Raw genomic sequence first — 19,566 nt, 5'->3', positions numbered from 1 at the left:
TATATATATATATATATATATATATATATATATATATATAGAATTTCCTGCTATTTGAGTCCACGCGTTCCCGTGTTTCTTCGCTTCGTTATCAAAACCGCATCGAACGCCAGCAGCGTCACCTCAGTTCACAACGAACACCATAAATAATCAGCAGACTCTCTTTAGCTTTTGAGTGGGTGTACAAACGGTATAAAAACTCTCTCTCTCTCTCTCTCTCTCTCTCTCTCTCTCTCTCTCTCTCTCTCTCTCTCTCTCTCTCTCTCTCTCAACCTGTTAACTGCGTTATGCATCGTCTCTATAAATTCAGCGCTCTTCGCTGTAGCTCATGCAATAAGCCTGTAACTAATGAAACATCATTGTCGCACATCCTTCTCCCTCTTCACATAACACAGCAAGATGTCAGAGCACGTTGCGCGTGTTCTTCCCCTGGAAGATTTATTGACATCGATAAACAGGCGCTTATGAACCCTGAATCCATACTGCAAAGTTCGATAATCCGATATAACTATTAATTCTGTGTGGCGACAGAATTAGTAGCTTTCAACGTGTGTAATCACCTGTTTATAAGGTACATGGAGTGGAGTTGTACACTCGTGGGGGGCCCCCCATCTCTCAAACTTTTTCTACTGTCATGTTACAAGCCTATATGGTGTTCATCAGATATTATGATACTACGAACGTAATCTTATCTAATAATTTTCTGGCTTGGTTTCTTGTTATGGCACTTGCTTTCTCTAAACTTTTTGCGGAAAACTGTACACTAGTGACGTCATCAAACTGATAACGAAACTAGAATGTTGCGATCAGGTCACGCCTTACTCTTCTCTCTTCCATGGTGGGCAGATTGAAGGCCTTTAACCACAAATCTTTATTTCTTTTTACCTCCTTTATGACCTGAGTAGCATCCACAAATATTTAGATGTGTGTGTGTGTGTGTGTGTGTGAACAGCAGGAACGGCCAGTGTGTGGGTGGATGAATAAAGCTACACATTACCACATACATCCACTAGCCAGCCGAGTGTGGCGACCACTAATAGCATTCATGGGAATTTTGGCCTTACCACTCTCTCTTTACAAACACACACACACGCGCGCTTGTTAAAAAAGATACGGGAAAATACTTTTATTGTTCAATAGTGGTGGATGAATGGAAAAAAGTGACTGAAGACATGGCAAAGAACAAGGAGGTAATTGCAAAATAGAAACTACACCAACTCATTCCAGGTTCTTACAGGGTCGTAACCCTCGTCTCGTCCAGTCATCATGACTGACTCAGAAAAAGCAATGATACCATCGGAAAAGAAAATAATATGATGAATGCCAGACAATCATGTTCATGATATGTATCTATCAAGAAAAAAAAAAAACCTGAAATTGTTATCAAAATAAAGTGTTCCCTCCCCGGTAAGGTAACCGTTTTCAATGACGTAATATGACGTACAGCGAGACAAGATGCCACATATCTCTATCCACCACCATGTAAGTTACACTAAGACTCCCTTTTAAGATAAATTGCAAAAAATCCGTCTCTGTGCGAAATCATTTTCCTTTCCTCGGCAAGATTAATCATAAGAGAAAATGAGAGATTCTCATTTACAGAAAAAAAAAGAAAAAAAAATATTTCTCAATAATGATTGCCTCGAGCTGCAGCAGTTCTCTGTATCCACGGCATTCAAAGCGACTTCAAAGCTTGACCGTGATTGGTTTAACTGGTAAAAAAAAAAAAAAAGCGTTACCGATACGACGCATCGGTTTGTCCAATCAAATGACGGCTCTCTGCCGAGTACCATAAGACGATGACAGATGGGAAGCGATACAGGCGACACTTGCAGATTATTTCTCGTTACCTTTCCTCTCACAGTATCACGCGGTGATTCATTGATTGATTTTCGTTTTTCACCAAAAGCCAGGCTGAATGTTTTCACTGATATTTCAGGTACACCAACTGGCCAAACATTAATCTAAAACCGTCTGTCCGGCTCCACCACCAAAAGCGACAACGAAAAATAAGTAAAAGCTTTCTGTTTTAACCTAGGTATATTATCAATTTAATATCCTTTTCATAGTGTAAGGTAACTATCGCTTAAATATCCATGGAATTTTTGTTTTCAGTATTTCATGACATTTTCTACTCATTAAAATGATTCTTCGAAACCTGAGGTTCGAGTCTGCTGCATTCATGGGGTTCCCATGACAACAAATAATCAACGTGGAAGCTCTTCCTCCGTTTTGACTTTCTAGCATCTTCCACGTATCTAGAATAGCTTAGGCTTTGAAATCATACTCTGCACAATTCTTTTAGGGTTGGGTGCCTATACTGCACAATTCTTTTAGGCTTAAGAATCATATTTCATACATATACACAAAACTGTGTTTATGTATATTTCACCCCGTCTAAATACATGGTCTATTGCCGTGGTGAATCATTTTTAGTTTTTCACTCGCATCTTCCACCAGCAAACAACAGACTCATCTCCCGAGCCTGCCTTCCCCCAATTCCTAACAGATTACATGTGCCTTTTCTTTTCCCCAAGACCCTTGCATTCACCTCCCTCACCACCCCATCCACAAGCAGATTAAACAGCCATGGTGACGTCAAACACCGCTGCCGAAGACCCACCTTCACCTGAAACCACTCACCTTGCCTATTCTCACACATGATTTTTCTCTTTTGATAAAATCTCTACACTGCTTCAAGAGGCTTTCCTCCCACACTACATATTCGCTAAATCTTCCACAAGCATCTCTATCAAACCTATTATGTATATATACGCATCTCCAGGTCCATAAACACCATATACGAATCCTTTTGGCAATGAATCTAAGAGAGGATTTCCAGCATCCAATGTTCACACCCCTTTTAGTCGCCTTTTAAGACGCAGTGCGTAACGAGGCGGGACATCTGCCGCCTTTGGCAGAGGATATGGCGACTGTAACATGGCTCCCTGAGGGATATTTCCTTCCGGGACCCCTAGTATATTCATCTATACGACACTTTGACGTGGAACTCTGACTTTTATTGCGAGCTTCCCGGAATGAAGAGGAGGAAAGATTGTAATCAACTCTCATTATACAGAAGGAGTTTGGTTTTAAGAGGAAAGTTGGGTGGAAAGTTGTCGGGGGGGAAAAAGAATGGAATGATGCCACGGAAGACAAATATAAGGAAAAAACAAGGATGGAGAGAGAGAGAGAGAGAGAGAGAGAGAGAGAGAGAGAGAGAGAGAGAGAGAGAGAGAGAGAGAGAGAGTTGTTAAATCAAGCGCAGTAGGCGGTGTAAGTAGCGCATATATCCTGCCGGAGCGACCGTGAGGTGCGCTAATGTTCTGTGGTCCAGCTCGCCAACACACCAGGACCTACCCTGTTCGACAGACAAGACAGACTCAGCTTGCCATTATTATCATTCATTGGGGGAGAACTGTGAATCTTATCTTTATCCCCAACTTATTTCTGTTTTATATTAATTCATAGAAAATCAATTTCATTCATATTCTATTACATTTTTCCTTCTTCAGGTCCATGTGACCTCAATCACTTGGCTTTAAAAGGATTTTATGTCATCAGATTATACCTGAGACGCTCATTTCTTTATCCGTCTGGTCTTGGGACAGTATCTGGATTTTCTCTAAAGCTAATGGGATGTCATTTCCTCTGGACGATTTATCTTCAATTTGATAAAGGAAGCTTCGAAGTCATGACAACAAATCGCACGTACAAGGAACGTCTCTCTACAGGGAACGTTTCTAACACGAACGTATTTCCTAGAGGGAACATCTTTCTACAAGAAACGTCTATAAGAAGCGACTCACTACAGGGAACGTGTTACTACAGATAACGTTTTTCCTGTAGGAAACGCCTCACTACAGGGAAAGCCCTTCTGGTCTTGGAGATCAGAAACAGTTTTCTACATCTTTTATCCTGAATACTCTTACGATCAGATCAATCAAATCCAAAGACGATTTTCTTTCCTCTTTTTACTGTGCATCGCCAACGTCTTTAATTCCGCCTCACCGTCTTCAAGAAATGGACATAATTTCACCGCCACGGATACAATCTTCTTTTTCCAATGAAATTCTTGCAATTGTAATCATCTGCCGTGTTTTAGAGTTTTTCGATGAAATTCTAGCGATTGTAATCATCTGCCGTGTATCACGAATATTATGTTAATTACCATCCATCAGTTGATAGCCAAATTCAATAACATACATACATATATACGTCATGCAAACTTCACATATATGGTACAGAATCTGGAAGAAGGACCACCAAATACTCGCAAAATAATATACACCAAAAACACAGGTACAATACAGTAGAATTTATCATCGTGCGGAGACAAAGAGTAAATCTAAGCGAGAGAATAACTGTGTGTGGGGCGTTTTCACGGCAAATATATATGTAGTGTCCTGTAATTTCCGGACACGGTAGTACAGAATTGGGAAAGTGTGGACACATGGGGGGAGAGAGAGGAAACGAGTTTTTGAAGACCTGGAGGCGAATATGTTCTACCCTGACAAGGAGAAGCCTACTTGGGGCCTGAGGTTAAGATTTAAGAAGCAAGTTCCGTCGCTACAGCATTTACGAGTAAAGGATACGAGGCTCTAACCATAAAGATGGGGTACAGTTTATCTAAATGTCCTCATTTAAGGTAATCTTCCCTTGGTAGAATTCTTTCAACCCACAAGGGGTAGATTTCTTCGGCATGTGGTAGAGCAGCTCCAAGGCAGTCATCTTTCTTGAGGGACAAGTTTGAATTACTAATAAATTCATTCAGTGTTCGAATTCTCTTACATGACCTATCTCAGTTTTGTACTCGATATTGAGTGATTCTGTTTGACCAACGTGTTGAACACATTCATGTCTCTCCCTACACAGAAGGAAAACATTTTGTTTTTACTGTTTCTTCTCTTCAATTTCTCGCAAACAGTTTTTCTATATGAAAGAAGTGGAAACCAAAAACTTCATACACTCACGAAAGATAGGCGTGTGTGTGTGTGTGTGTGTGTGTGTGTGTGTGCACTTGCACTCTCTCTGGGGTATCAGCTAAAACAGAGAGAGAGAGAGAGAGAGAGAGAGAGAGAGAGAGAGAGAGAGAGAGAGAGAGAGAGAGAGAGGTGGGGGGGGGGGGAATCGTACCCATGAACGGCTTTTAACCTCCAAGTTTCACAGTGGTCGTTCCTTTATCCTGTAAATAAGAAAATTCCATTTGTATCCACTGAAAATTGTTCCTTTTCTGTTCTATCACCTTGAAACTAACTCTTCTTTTCACGCCGGTCGATCATTTACGTACTTTCACTTTGATTTAATAAACTTTATTTATAAATACTCATCTATTTTCTTAATCAATTTCTCGAGGAAAATCTAAATTCCAGCAAACCGGGTATATCCAGACCGACTGTCAGAGATTTTCCAGGCAACAGACGCTGTCCGGGAGGACGGCCGCCGTGACTGATGAGTGGCAGAAGATTCCGACGCAGAGGACCGCAGTCAGGCCGTCGCTCGACGACTGGTGTTGACGGCTGCTGCTGCTGGCGCTCCCTACCAGTCAGTCATCCTGGCTACTGCACTACGACTGGTGTTCACAGCTGGAGTAAGAATGGTGTTGGCTGCTGGGATAAGACTGGTGTTGGTCGCTGGAATAAGACTCGTGATGGTTGCTGGGGTAAGACTCGTGTTGGTCGCTGGAATATGGCTCGTGTTGGTCGCTGGAATGTGGCTCGTGTTGGTCGCTGGAATATGGCTCGTGTTGGTCGCTGGAATATGGCTCGTGTTGGTCGCTGGAATGTGGCTCGTGTTGGTCGCTGGAATAAGACTCGTGTTGGTCGCTGGAGTAAGATAGATGCTGACTGACTGTAAACAAGACAAATTTTCTTTAGTCTTCCTTCTTATATACTTAACCTTCGATTCCATTTCGAACAGTTCAACACATTTTCCACCATAAGTGCACTATGTTACTCATCATACTGAGTATATCTGATGATAATCAGAACAGCTTGAGTCTTTAAAAGCGCTTAGTTTTCCACGCAAAGTTAACGACTTGTCAGCACCGTTCACCTTCTTCGACACTGGTTGATGAGAAATGAAAACGCGAACTTTGACCTGGTATGATAACACTTCTGGTTGATGAATACCACAAGTGTAGCAGTACACACTAAGTGTCTCTTGCTCTGCTTTCCTGTGTCTACACACAGTTGACGACCAGGACTTTAGATAATGTTGTCAAAGATCATCAGGTCTCATGTTATCCGTCCTTCCCTTGTTGTGCAGTCAACAGTGACTGCGGAGGAGAACACTAGACATGGTTGGATGATCAACAATTACGGGATGAGGACGACATCCGTGGTTGTACTGACCATCCTCTGGATGAGAAACAATCTTATTCCTTCATCTCATTTCCTTACAAATACTTGAAGTGAAAAGAAACAGCAAAGATACACTGACCAAACAATCTCTCACATGTATATCACAGTCTCTACAGGGAGGACACTCATAAAATGATCTCTCACAGGTATACACTTAAGCCCTCATAACTGTGAATTTTAAGGTACATAAATCTCACGGGTCAGCACGTTAAACAAGCTCATAACACGCAAACATGCCATGCAAATTCTTACAAGTGTACACAATCACAAATCCCACATCAACATCATGTAGACTCAAAAGCATACAAAGACCCTCTAACATAGCACGTTATCCATACACATCAACGAAGCTCTGTTAAACATACAAGCATATGCGGCATTTCTATCCTATCACTCTTATGTAATGTGGTCGCTTTCATTAGCATACTCAGCTAGTATACTTTCACAGATATTTACGTTAATGAAACTCCCGCTGACAGACGATTCCTCCTCCCGCAGGCAAATGTCAACCCCAGAAAATTAAAGCGAGCGATAAGTTTTAATCATGTTTATTGATTTTTTTCCCCCCTCTGAACCGAGTTCGTGGCCTCACAACTTCTGCGAGTCGGTGACCCTCCTGGGAAATGAAGGAGGAATCGAGAAAGATTTACCCTGGCAGTGTAAATTGAAACCACTTGCTGATATCCTCGCTCCATGAGCCTTGCTTGGATCGATTTTTTTTTTTGTTTTTACCTTTTTTCGTAAAGACAAATGTCGCTTTTCCAGGGAATTTTGCGCTGTTTGGAAAACGGGTTCAAGTGGTCAGATATGCAGATGATTTGGACAGAGCGGAGTACTCTGAAAGCCGATAGCTTTAATTCATGTACACACTCAGTCCTCAGAACCACAGTATATACACTAGGAACACCAACATGGAGAGTGTCTCCCTCCACACTACCTCCCGCCATCAATGCTGAATAATCAGTACTCAGAACCACGGTATATACAGTAGAAACACCAACATGGAGAGTGTCTCCCTCCGCACTACCTCCCACCATCAATGCTGCATACACAGAGAGAGAGAGAGAGAGAGAGAGAGAGAGAGAGAGAGAGAGAGAGAGAGAGAGAGAGAGAGAGAGAGAGAGAGAGAGACAACAACCTCAATGAACCTAAACTCACTTCGCCTTTGACAGACACCGCTGCCTTAAGAAATAGAAGAGAGAAACACAAACGCCAACAATCACGAAGGCAGCACGTCTCCCGCCGCCCCATCAATGCTTGTAACAGAGGCAGACACCACCAAACCCATCTTGAACTACACCCTCGACAAAAGCATCTGCACTTCGCCCTCCAAAGACCCTGTCTTTGATCTGACTTGGAACATGCATATCAAAGTAATAAGGAAACTGGAGAGAGAATGCACCTCACCTTCGTACGGAGATATAACGAGAATAGATCAGAAACAAAGGAGAAACACCAGATAATGAAGAAGAAGAAGAAGAGGAGGAAGAAAGAAGCCATGAATGGCGAGTCATTTCTCAATTTACGTGTTGTTGGTTACTTGTTAAGTGGTCTGTGACGTGGTGGGACGAGGGAGCGTCTGACTCGAGACTTTACAAGAAAAAAATATCTAAGCACACGGCTCCATGGTGTAATGGTTAACATCCTGGACACTGAGTCCAGAGTTCCGAATTCGGGTCTCAGTGGGACCACAGAGAGAAGTTGAAATTGATTTTGATAATCACATTAATAACAATGAAATCATACTTCCTTGCAACGATTATATATATATATATATATATATATATATATATATATATATATATATATATATATATATATATATATATATATATATATATAATTTGATTTGCACTCTAAGAAGTTTCTCGGCGAAACCGCAGTCTTTATCGATCACGGACGATGGTATAGCCTCGCAATAGGTCACTTTGCATTCGTGCCTTAACCACTTTCAGGTGGAATCCGGTAACACGCGCAAATATATATATATATATATATATATATATATATATATATATACACAAACTAAACAAGTGAATGTTGTGTCACTCCATTACGCTTTGAGATAGAAAACACACGCAGGTCCCACCGAGACTCGAACTCGGATCTCTGGATTCAAAGTCCAGGGTGCTAACCATTACACCATGGGACCGTGTGACACACGAGAAGGATGTATCCAAACCTGTTCCTTGAGAAAACCTCGAGTCAGACACTCACGTTCTCTCCCATCCACCCAATCTCCACGCCAGAGTTGACAGTTAAATAACAATATCAATCAAAACTGATTTTCCATTAACTTTTTTCTTTTTTCAGGGCATCGCATAAGTTTATGGCGCGAGGGAAAACTTCGTCCATTGCCTAAGTTAAGACAAAGATGTCCGGCAGCGGATCCCGTCCGTTTCTCGCCTAAGAGTCCTCATCTTTCTACCTATGTCGGCGGCGGGTCTACCGAATCATAGTTGTCTCAACCATAACCATATGCTTAAGGCACCGATCCAGTGGCTTTCTAAAGCTGATCGTATTCGCCATGTCCAACTTTTCCACTTGAAATCTGTGCATAGACGACTACAGATGATCTACGAAGTCGGAGGGTTATCGGCAGAGGAAACCTTCCCCAGCCTGTCTACCATGGAGCATTCTGACTCAAGTCTTCCATGCAATCTAGTCATGAAGGGTCGATAATGTTGGTGTAGCTGTTCCTCCTGCTGATGCTTTGGTTGGTGCTGCTAATACTGCCGCCGGTACTACTGCTGGGTCTGACACCGCTGCTAATGGTGCTCCTGTTGCCGCTCTTTCTGTTACTGCTTTTTTGCTGCTGCTGCTGTAGCTGCTACTGTTGTGCTATTACTACTACTACTATTGGTGGTGCCAGTTCAACAGCTGGTGCCACTGATGGTCCGACAGCCATGGAATTCATCAAGTTCGGAAAGTAACTGGAAAAATCTTAGATAAATAAACTTACCACGACTTCTATATGGAAACTTCAGGGCTTCGTTATTTCCCCCTACGTGTGACATCCCTGGAAAAACAAACCTCTTGGTCTCTGATGCTCATCCCTGACTATCAGATCTCCAAGGCCCCAGGGCTCATCCCTGAACCTTAGATTTCCTTGGCCTTAAGGGCTCATCGCTGAGCCTCAGATCTCAAGGCTTCATAGTCTGCAATCAAAGACCTCCGAGGGAGAGTTTAGGTGACTCAGGAAATAAAGATATAGTCAGACATCGAACCGGCAGCCCAAGTGTGGGTGAGGGAGAGAGAAAGGACAGCTGCTTGGCTGCCGACCACCTGCTATATGAGAGAGAGAGAGAGAGAGAGAGAGAGAGAGAGAGAGAGAGAGAGAGAGAGAGAGAGAGAGAGAGAGAGAGAGAGAGAGAGATTCACCGGATTCTGGCTGATGCACCGTAAGCGAAAACATGGCAAAAATAAACTCGCACGATGACGTAAGTCAGACTAAACTAGCCAATGACGTCACAACAGGTCGAGCCCAGACAGAGGATACAGAGAGGAGCAGAGGAGCCAAACCATTGTGCGCTGAGTGGGAGGAGGAGGAGGAGGACAGACACAGCCCAGGAGTTTGAGGAGAGACTGGCCATCATTTTGAGACTACAGCCCCGTCTCTCTAGTGGAAACCCTCTCTAATGGCCTGCTTTATCTCGTGTGAGCTTCTTTCCTCACTAAATTATTCCGCTAATCATATACAGACTTTTTTCTCTCTCTCTCTAGGATTCTGGGAACTCAAATACTGCTCTAAAATGCTCTCACTTCATTACGAGTCTTCCGTATTGCTGGAATCTCTGTGTGTGGTGTCCAATTTTTTCATTTTCCTATTTTTCCTGTGTTTCGCCGAGAAATACTTCAGTCTTTTATCTTATCTCCACAACATTACCTCGTGTTTACTTGGTAGCCAGTACGATTTTCCCACGGGTTTATGAATTTGACTGTGTATACGTGGCGATCACTGGCGTTCACGCTTTTTACGTTCTCAGTCTGCTGGTCCATAACGTTCATAGGCACCGTTAACACACACACACACACACACACACACACACACACACACACACACAAACTAACAAAGAAAGTACGGCAACTAAGATAGTACGAGCATTAAGAATGCCGATTTACAGGAAAAGGTTATAAGAGACTTTAAATATTTTTCCACCACGGAAGAAAGAAGAGATAGAGATGACTTGATCATAAACTTTTAATCTTTACACCAATTTGATGTCGTCAAAAGATGTCACGATAAAACAACCAGAGGACATAACATCAAACAAGAGACATGTTAGAACTGATGGATGATATCATGGTAATGGACGAATGGAATAAAACTAAATAATGATAACTGTGGACAGCAAACAAGAGGTTTAAAAAAGTTGCGTGACAGCAGGGAAAGTACAAGAACTGGGACCCCGTGAGTGTAAAACTACCTCCTCGTTGAGTATAAAGAGGTGATTACAAACACCTTTAAACCTGCAATTAGAACTGTGAATGAGGCAATATGTCTGCTGGCAGATTCCAGATTCACGTTCATGTACATGGAATATGCCTCTCAGGTCGGGTCACCGATATTCAACGAAGTATGTAGATCTGGCTGAGATGTTCCAGGGAAGTACAACGAGGATGGCACATGAACTGAGAGAAATAAACCACAGTGGGAGGCTAAGGGCTGCAGATCTGTCTAACATGGAGGAGAGAGAGAGAGAGAGAGAGAGAGAGAGAGAGAGAGAGAGAGAGAGAGAGAGAGAGAGAGAGAGAGAGAGAGAGAGGTGACCCCGGTTACAGTCTTCAAGTTTCAAGATCAGTGGCGCAGTGAAAGCTTCTTCATAGTATGCAATACCAGAACCAAAAGTCAGGACATGAAGTCGGACCGACAAGCATGTTAGAAAGGACGGAAAGGAGTACTGTCTCGGTGTAAGGCTGGCTGCAGGGCTTGAGGAGCCTTAACCAAGGAAATGTGAGTGACGGCAGAATACAAAACACTCAAGGGCAACTTGATGACACGGAACGTTCAAGAGACGGGGCATCACGAGTGCAGGACTCCCCTCCCCAGTTCCAGAGACGATCCTCTGTACACAGGCGGGGTGTGAGGGACTTTACTCTCCAGGGTTAATATTCAGTTTCCTTCCCCTTCCCTCGCGTCACCCGCTCTTACCTCCCTAATACCCTCGCAAGGGTCACCCCATCAGTTCCATCTCCCCTTACCCGTTACACCCCCAACCTTATTCAATCTCAACCCCCCACACCCTCTTCTTATCCATCATTTTCTCTTTTTAAAACACTTCCCACTCCCGTTACTCCATCCTCAACTTCTATAGATTCCACCCACACTCCCTCCCTCCGCTGTGATGTCATCTACCATCCTCCCAATAGACGTCAGCTGACATCCTCCCCCCCTCCCTCCTCTCTCGCTGACGTCATACACAAGCTCCCCTGGCATCACCCCAGATGTTCATCACACTCGTCAAAACCAACAACCACCCCACAGCGATCACACAACAACACCACCACCTTCCCCAAAAGCCGTTATCCCACATCTGCCCTAGATCCATCACCCTACAGACATTGCCTGGCGGCTCTCTCTCTCTCTCTCTCTCTCTCTCTCTCTCTCTCTCTCTCTCTCTCTCTCTCTCTCTCTCTCTCTCTCTCTCTGCCCTTCCCTAAACACCATTACAGGGACGATCTCAGCGCCTCCCCCCCCCCTCACCCGACACCAAGAGACCCTGATGGACTCCACGTCTTTGCCCTCCATCTGTCGAGATCTTTTTTTTTCTTTCCAAGTTTTAAGGATAACACGGCAACCCCATCTTGCACGGAATGTATTTAAGGACGCCTGGATTTTTATGATGATGAGGGAGGCGTGGAGGGAGGGACGGAGGGACGAGAGGAGGGAGGGAGGGAGGGAAGGAGGCGTGGAGTGAAGGAGGAAGGGAGGAAGGGAAGGTAGATCTAGTGCGTGGGAGAAAGCATGGAAGGAGAGAGAGAGAGAGAGAGAGAGAGAGAGAGAGAGAGAGAGAGAGAGAGAGAGAGAGAGAGAGAGAGAGAGAGAGCACTCACACCACCTACTGAACTAAAAAAGAGTAGAGAAAGCTCCTCTACGCACAGCAAATAAGCGAAATTTCCACCATCTTGCCACCACCTCAGGAGGGGCAATAAAGGAGGGAAAGATGAATGACGAGAGAACAGCCGTAACCTCACAGTGGCGGCGGGTGCTAGACACGACACGATTCACCTGTCGACTCTGGTGGAAACTGATGGTCCTAACCCGCCCTCCTCTCGACGCTGGCCTTCCTGACTTCCGGGATCGCTCTTGCTGTGGCCAGGCTCCCAGGAGACAAAATGGTAGTCCCATACGGTCCATCTTCCTCAAACCCTTGGCTTATTGCCTAATCATCGCTTCTTCGTAGACAGGTAAAGATAGAAATGCTACCTGAGAGGCAAGGGTATGGGTAGCTACAAACCTGACCTCCACCACAAGGCCTAACATCCGGGCATATGTCTTGGTATCTCAGAGGGAAGCTGCCCACCCGAAGTCTAGCTGAGAGTTGAGATGGACAGAGAGGCCACCGTGTTGAGACCAGGGGAACAGAAGAATTTATATTTTCCTCTTCTGCGTGCGAATAACTTTTGACCCAAGAAGTTGTGATGAGTTACGTACAGAAAGGAGAAGTTGTGACGAGTTACGCACAGGAAGGAGAAGTTGTGATGAGTTACGTACAGGAAGGAGAAGTTGTGATGAGTTACGTACAGGAAGGAGAGGTTGTGATGAGTTACGCACAGGAAGGAGAAGTTGTGATGAGTTACGTACAGGAAGGAGAGGTTTTGATGAGTTACGTAAAGGAAGGAGAGGTTGTGACAAGTTACGCACAGGAAGGAGAGGTTGTGATGAGTTACGTACAGGAAGGAGAAGTTGTGATGAGTTACGTACAGGAAGGAGAGGTTGTGATGAGTTACGTAAAGGAAGGAGAGGTTGTGACAAGTTACGCACAGGAAGGAGAGGTTGTGATGAGTTACGTACAGGAAGGAGAGGTTGTGAATCATGTCTTCCTGCTGTAGGGTAACAAAGGTCCAGCAGCACTGAGTGGCATGTGGTCTGAGTCGGGTGGAGGCACATACCTGCAGTGGAATAAGGCGATATGATCACTCCCTCACTTCCAGCTACACTCTGACCCACATCCTTGACGGGTGATGCCGTCTCACTCAGCGATTGGGTTGATTGCAATGATAGTAAAAAAAAAAAGCTCTCCATCTGAATCACATGTTTATCTCATATTCCTAAAAGGGGTTTTCTTCGTTATGTTAGAGATCTAAGAGCCAATCATGGGATAGCTTTTATGATTTAGGATCTACTTGGCACGGATGAGTCATGTCTGTTTAGTTTTTAAGCATGACATATTTTCATAATCCTTGTCACTAGTATGTATCTATGTTGATCTTCCACATGGTGAAATGGCATATATATGTAGGTCGTACATACTCCTCGGCTTCAGCTTTCAGGTCTTATGAATGAGACAGCGAGAAAATTTCGTCTCGATGGTCTACAAGGAGGACGAGTAAAGCAAAGCAAACTTTTCAGGGCCAAAATCTGACCTTGATGGCAAAGCTGCGAGTGAGAGCAAGGTGGGGGCTCCTCTCCAGATGATGTTGCCGCCTCAGTGATTCTCTGAGAGATTGGGAGTCGCGCGACCGTAAGTTCCACCCTTTCCTCCAGAGTCACGTGTGTGGAAAAAACCAAGAGGCAGGTATAAGAGGCTTTGTGTGATACACGGACGGGGTTCTTCAACATGCTGCAGTCGTGTGGGCTTCCAAAGAAGTGTCGAAGATTAAGAGTTCTTCTTTCCTTTTTTTTTTTACCTCACGATTGGGTCGGGATTCTGAACACCGTACTGTAATTACTGCCAGGCCAGACATGTGGCATGACCTGGTACACACGTCCACCTCAGCAGGTCGCTTTGATTGTGCTGCGATCTAGCAGCACACTGAAGGGGGGATCACTTTGACGCAACTCCACAAAAGGATTGAGTCGTTGTGACCTCATGATAGATGGGGTAGTCGTGGTGTTGTGACCACAGAACACAGGAGGGGGCCTCGACGTCGTGTCGTGATCTTGCAGTACAGGGAGTAATTACTGTGTTGTGTCATTACAACACAGGAAGGAGTCATTGCGTCGCGAAGTAAGAACACGGGAAAGCTCCTGATACATGAGGTTTGCTAGTACCTTCACCTTCAAGCAGAGTGAGTGTACAGAGACACGCGTGGCTGACGACAAACTTGGTCAGTTTGCTGTGCTCCTGAACAGCGGGTGTGGGTTTTATGTCAGGCCCAGCGATACTCAGCTCGGTGCTCCACCCTACCGCATTACATTACTTCCCTCAGGGATGAACAGCACTTCTAGAATTTTTGTTGCGACATTCAATCCTTCAGCGTCATCTGCTCAAGTCCTGACAACATCCTTTTCTCACACTACCTCCTTCCCAGCACTCAGTTAAATTCCAATACAGTTCCCTTCCAGTGCTCTCACAACGCTCTCTCTTTACGCCCCATCTTCCCTATATCCGCTCTCACCCCACTATCTCTCTCCCAAACTTCCAACTCTCCCTACCCCTTGATATTTACATTCCCTCACTAAATCCCCAAATTTCACATCTAACCTCCCTTACTGCTTTAATTCCTTCCCGTTCCGCATCCTCTCCCTCTACTTCTATCCTCCCTCCCTCCCTTACCCACACACCACCGGCCGTCCCACGTATCATATCTTCCTCTAAAAATCAACTTACGCTCCACGAGAGACCTTCCTCTAGACTTACCACCGCGCAACGCAGCCTCTGATCGGATATCTCCTCCGGCTCCGGGACCCAGCCAGGTAAGCCCCTCTGTATCCAGGCGATGCTCTAGTGCTTTTATGGCAGGAAGAGAATAAAAGGTTCTCGAATTCCATGACGATGTTCATCCCTGGAACTCAGATTCCAGAAGGATGCTCAAACCTGGAATTTGGATACTATGAGGATATTCATCTCTGGAATTAGGATACCAGAAGGATGCTCGCTCCTGGAATTCGGATTCCAAGAAGATGCTCATCCCAGGAAAACGGATTTGCTCATCCCTGGAGATTCGGATTCCACAAGGATGCTCATCCCTGGAAATCGGATTCCGTGAGGATGTTCATCCCTGGAATTCGGAAACCACCGAGGATATTCATGCTTAGAAAACCGAGGCTGATCAGTACTCTCTGAAGATATGGAACCTGAAGTGTGGTGGGGTGACACAGGAGGAGCCGGATACAGGAGTGTAGGCCAGGCAAGGGAGTAGAGCGGGGGTGAACTTGGAGGAGGATAGCACAGCAGTATATAAGGAGGACAGCCTGACATCACGTTGTACGGGACGTGACAATGTGGCTCAGGTCAGTGACGATACACCAAGGGTATTCCATTAACACGAGAAGCAATGTTGAATTTCCCCGAGGTATATATATATATATATATATATATATATATATATATAGTTGGACAGCTGACGACAGGCGTCACCCCAGCAACCATATTCTCATCCGGCGCGGACGCGGGAGGGGTGTGTGGGAGTGGAGGGTGCGTGAGTGTGGAGTGTGTGTGGGTGTGGAGGGTGTATGGGTGCGGAGGGTGTGTGGGTGCAGAGGGTGTGCGGGTGTGGAGGGTGTGTGGGTATGGAGGGTGTGCAGGTGTGGAGGGATGTGTAGGTGTGGAGAGATGTGTCGGTATGAAGGGTGTGCAGGTGTGGAGGGATGTGTAGGTGTGGAGAGATGTGTAGGTGGGGAGGGATGTGTAGGAATGGAGGGCATGTGGTGTGGAGGAGTCAGTGTAGGAGTGGGGCGGGGGTGTGGGAGTGGAGGGTGCGGAAATCACATTTTGAGCATCAGTGTTGGAGATGGTAAATCTATTCAAAGATACTCCAGGTATAAGAAATTCTATAAGGATAATGACGATCATAATCGCACGATTCCCAGACTTTATGTAGTCTTAAGGTCTTCAAAAGTATATATATATATTGGAAAGGATCACAATTTTGCGCGTGATCAAGATATTCCTACGAGTCCACGGGGAAAATGAAACACGATAAGTTCCTAAGTGCACTTTCTTGTAATAATCACATCATCAGGGGAGACACAAGAGAGAAATATAGCAGTCAGTTGATATACATCGAAGAGACGAAGCTAGGACACCATTTGGCAAACATACATTTCATAATGTCAGAAAATACTGGATCAAGGAATATGTTGCGAAGAAAAGAAAACGTTAATGCTTTTCTTTGCATTCAAGAGGCGCTGTATGGAGTGAGGGATTGGCGAAGTTTTGCTGAAGCAGATAATTTAGTCTTAATGAGGTCCATTTTTTCTCACCATCAGTCGATGCCCGACATTAAAGGTTTCCTGCCATTCCCTCCAGCCCACGTCGGTACAGAAGTTTAATTTCATAAAGTTATCCCTAAAATATTCATAATCAATCTAATATGCTTCTGGCAAAAATCATGTCGAGCTGGATTATAATTAGCTTTGAAATGAGATGTACGTGTATATATATTCTGATGCTTATCAACTCTAATTCACAGAGATATTGATAAAGCAGAACCGCTACGAGGAAGAATCATTCCTCACTAACAATTAAAAAGAAAATAGAAAACAGAAGGTGGCGTTCGTATCTAACACTAACTGGACTGGTAAGACTCAGTAGAATACATACGTTCTGTCCCCGACATACAACCCAGCCAGCGTTCTACACGCAACACTGACGTTTAGAAGGGAATGAAGCCCTTGTCTTAACCATCCGAGAGGCCCCGGGAATTAACACGAGACAGCTTCGCCGTGTTCGAAGTCGCTATACGTTCTGACTGGCTACAATGGAGGGATACACGAGCCAACCGACCGTTCTCCTGCTTGGGAGGGGAAATATGATCCTGAAAACCCACTTAACTCTTACTCTTTAGTGACATGAGAAACTGCGACTGTGTTGTCGATGTTTGATTCGGCAAGCCTGCGCCCGGCACGGGCCGTTGTGACGACCCACCCATCAATACCGTCTGAAAATCAAGCTAGATATTAACCTTTTTTTTTTTTTTTTACACGCACGAAAAATAACATAGCTTAACTGTTGTCCATGCCAGGTGAAAAGGAGATAAGGTATGAGAAAAAAAACAATGAAATCAATCAGAGTTCCTTGAGTGTTTGTATGTAGACCCGACCTTTAAAGGTGGACAACGTACAGGAGGAGGGAAAGACTAGAGGAGGAGGAGGAGGAGGAGGAGGAGGAGGAGGAGAATTTCGCTGCGTAGCTCCTCAGCGGAGGGAAGGTCTCATAACGGTCAATCCTCGGCCCGAACTGAGCCGAATGATGTTCCAAACTGCGCTGTTCTTGAAATCTTCTCTTTCCCTTTAAATCCCTAATTTTCCTCCTTAGGCTCACTCATAATTCTCTCCCCCGGCGGCCCAGCTGCGTACCGGAGCGTCTTTCAAAACTTATCTCTACCCGGAATTAGTTAGGGGACGATCATTGATCCTGACGGTCCGGGTTTAATTACAGCGCTAAGTAGCCCCGGGCCTCTGTCCCCATGCCAATGAGGAGGTCCGCCTCTCCACTCTAATGAGGGCGTTGTAAGCAGCTGCGACAGATTGCCAGTGATTGATTGCGACCAGACGATGCAAAACTGTGAGCGTTTGTGACGAGATCATTTAGGGTTCTGATAGACTGGGCGACGACTGTGTGTGTGTGTGTGTGTGTGTGTGTGTCGCAAGGGACTGTGTCGAGGTGTGAATGGGCTGTATACGTCGCGTCTGCAGTGATAATGACTGCATATTACGAGAAACTGTTGTGTTACGAGAGGGAGAGACTGGGTTGTATATGATGTAAGTGACAACGATTGTGTATGACAGTGGCTGATGGGATTGGATAACAACCTCCCACTCTACACACACACACACACACACACATACAGACCCATCGCTATCACAGTACCCAGCTGGGTGTCGTCTCCCCTCCTCACCCCAAGCCGTCACCACCGGAGCACCGTGGGGGTTAACCACTCCACAGGGCCATCATTAGCACAGCTCTCATGAAGGAGAGTCACGCCTCCACTCACGGTCATCATCATCGTCAAACATATCTTCCCGCTGTGAACCTCTCATCACCAAGGAACACGACCTACTTTGCATGTAATTAGCAAAAGACTTTGTACGACCAATGACTCGTGCATGAAGCCACTCAAAGCTCATTCGAAACGTCTCGCGTTCACAGATTCATTTCATGATTAGTGGAAATTGCTGTTACTGGTGATGATTTCTTTTTCGCTATTACATATGAATACTTCGGTATATCGCTTATCAAATGTAAAAATACAATGCAATACATAATCTAAATGTAATCATTTCAAGCTGCAGTCACAAACTAAGTTCAGAAAGCGAAGTTGAATGAGTACATCAACACAATGGCTTACTTTCACCCTGTAATCAACCATACACTATAGACGAATAGCGGCTGTGTGAGGCTGCAACTGATAAGGAGGCCCCTCCTTTGCTAACCCAGCTATGAGATAATGGCAGAGAAGAATGTGGCATTAGATGTGAACTGGCAACTGTGCAGACTGGAATTGTTATCATTATCATTATCGCTTTTCATTATCATTATTCGGGGTGGCAGTTGCTGTAGTAGTAGTGGTAGCAGTAGTAGTAGCAACAGTAATAATGATGATGATGATAACAATAATAATAATAATAATAATAATAATAATAATAATAATAGTACTACTACTACTACTGATAATAATAATAATAATAATAATAATAATAATAATAATAATAATAATAGACACTCAATATAACCAGTATCATCATAACTAATTACCAGTAATAGATTGGCAAATATGAAAGTCAGTCGGTAAAATACCACAGTACGGAACCAACAAGACCTCATTAAGAGGGACATGGGCATTACTCCCTTTCTCCCACCCTGCTGGGGGGTTAATGGGGAGTAATGGGGCGGGGGGAAGGTACTGCCAGGACGGGAGGGATGTAAAGATGACGCACATAGCGGGAAAGTCCGCGATAAAGAGAGGAAATGAGAGAGAACCGCCAGTGCAATGTGAAAAATAGACTCAGCAAATGATGGAATGGCAGAGAGAGAGAGAGAGAGAGAGAGAGAGAGAGAGAGAGAGAGAGAGAGAGAGAGAGAGAGAGAGGAGGGAC

The 19,566-nt window shown here is 44.6% G+C and overlaps 1 protein-coding gene and 1 non-coding gene across 4 annotated transcripts in view; both read right to left on the bottom strand.

The window, feature by feature from the left end:
• LOC139760557 (gastrin/cholecystokinin type B receptor) overlaps positions 1-19,566 on the bottom strand; it is a 280,378-nt gene that overhangs the window by 64,678 nt on the left and 196,134 nt on the right. The gene's annotated exons all lie outside the window — the stretch shown is intronic.
• Positions 8,443-8,514, bottom strand: TRNAQ-UUG (transfer RNA glutamine (anticodon UUG)). Its single transcript has one exon. It is a non-coding gene; the product is annotated as a tRNA-Gln (tRNA).

This window comes from Panulirus ornatus, chromosome 37 (genome assembly GCF_036320965.1).
Source record: "Panulirus ornatus isolate Po-2019 chromosome 37, ASM3632096v1, whole genome shotgun sequence".
NCBI classification, from domain to species: domain Eukaryota; kingdom Metazoa; phylum Arthropoda; class Malacostraca; order Decapoda; family Palinuridae; genus Panulirus; species Panulirus ornatus.
Note: the sequence above shows the minus strand (reverse complement) of the source record. Positions and strands in the feature narration are given on the sequence as shown.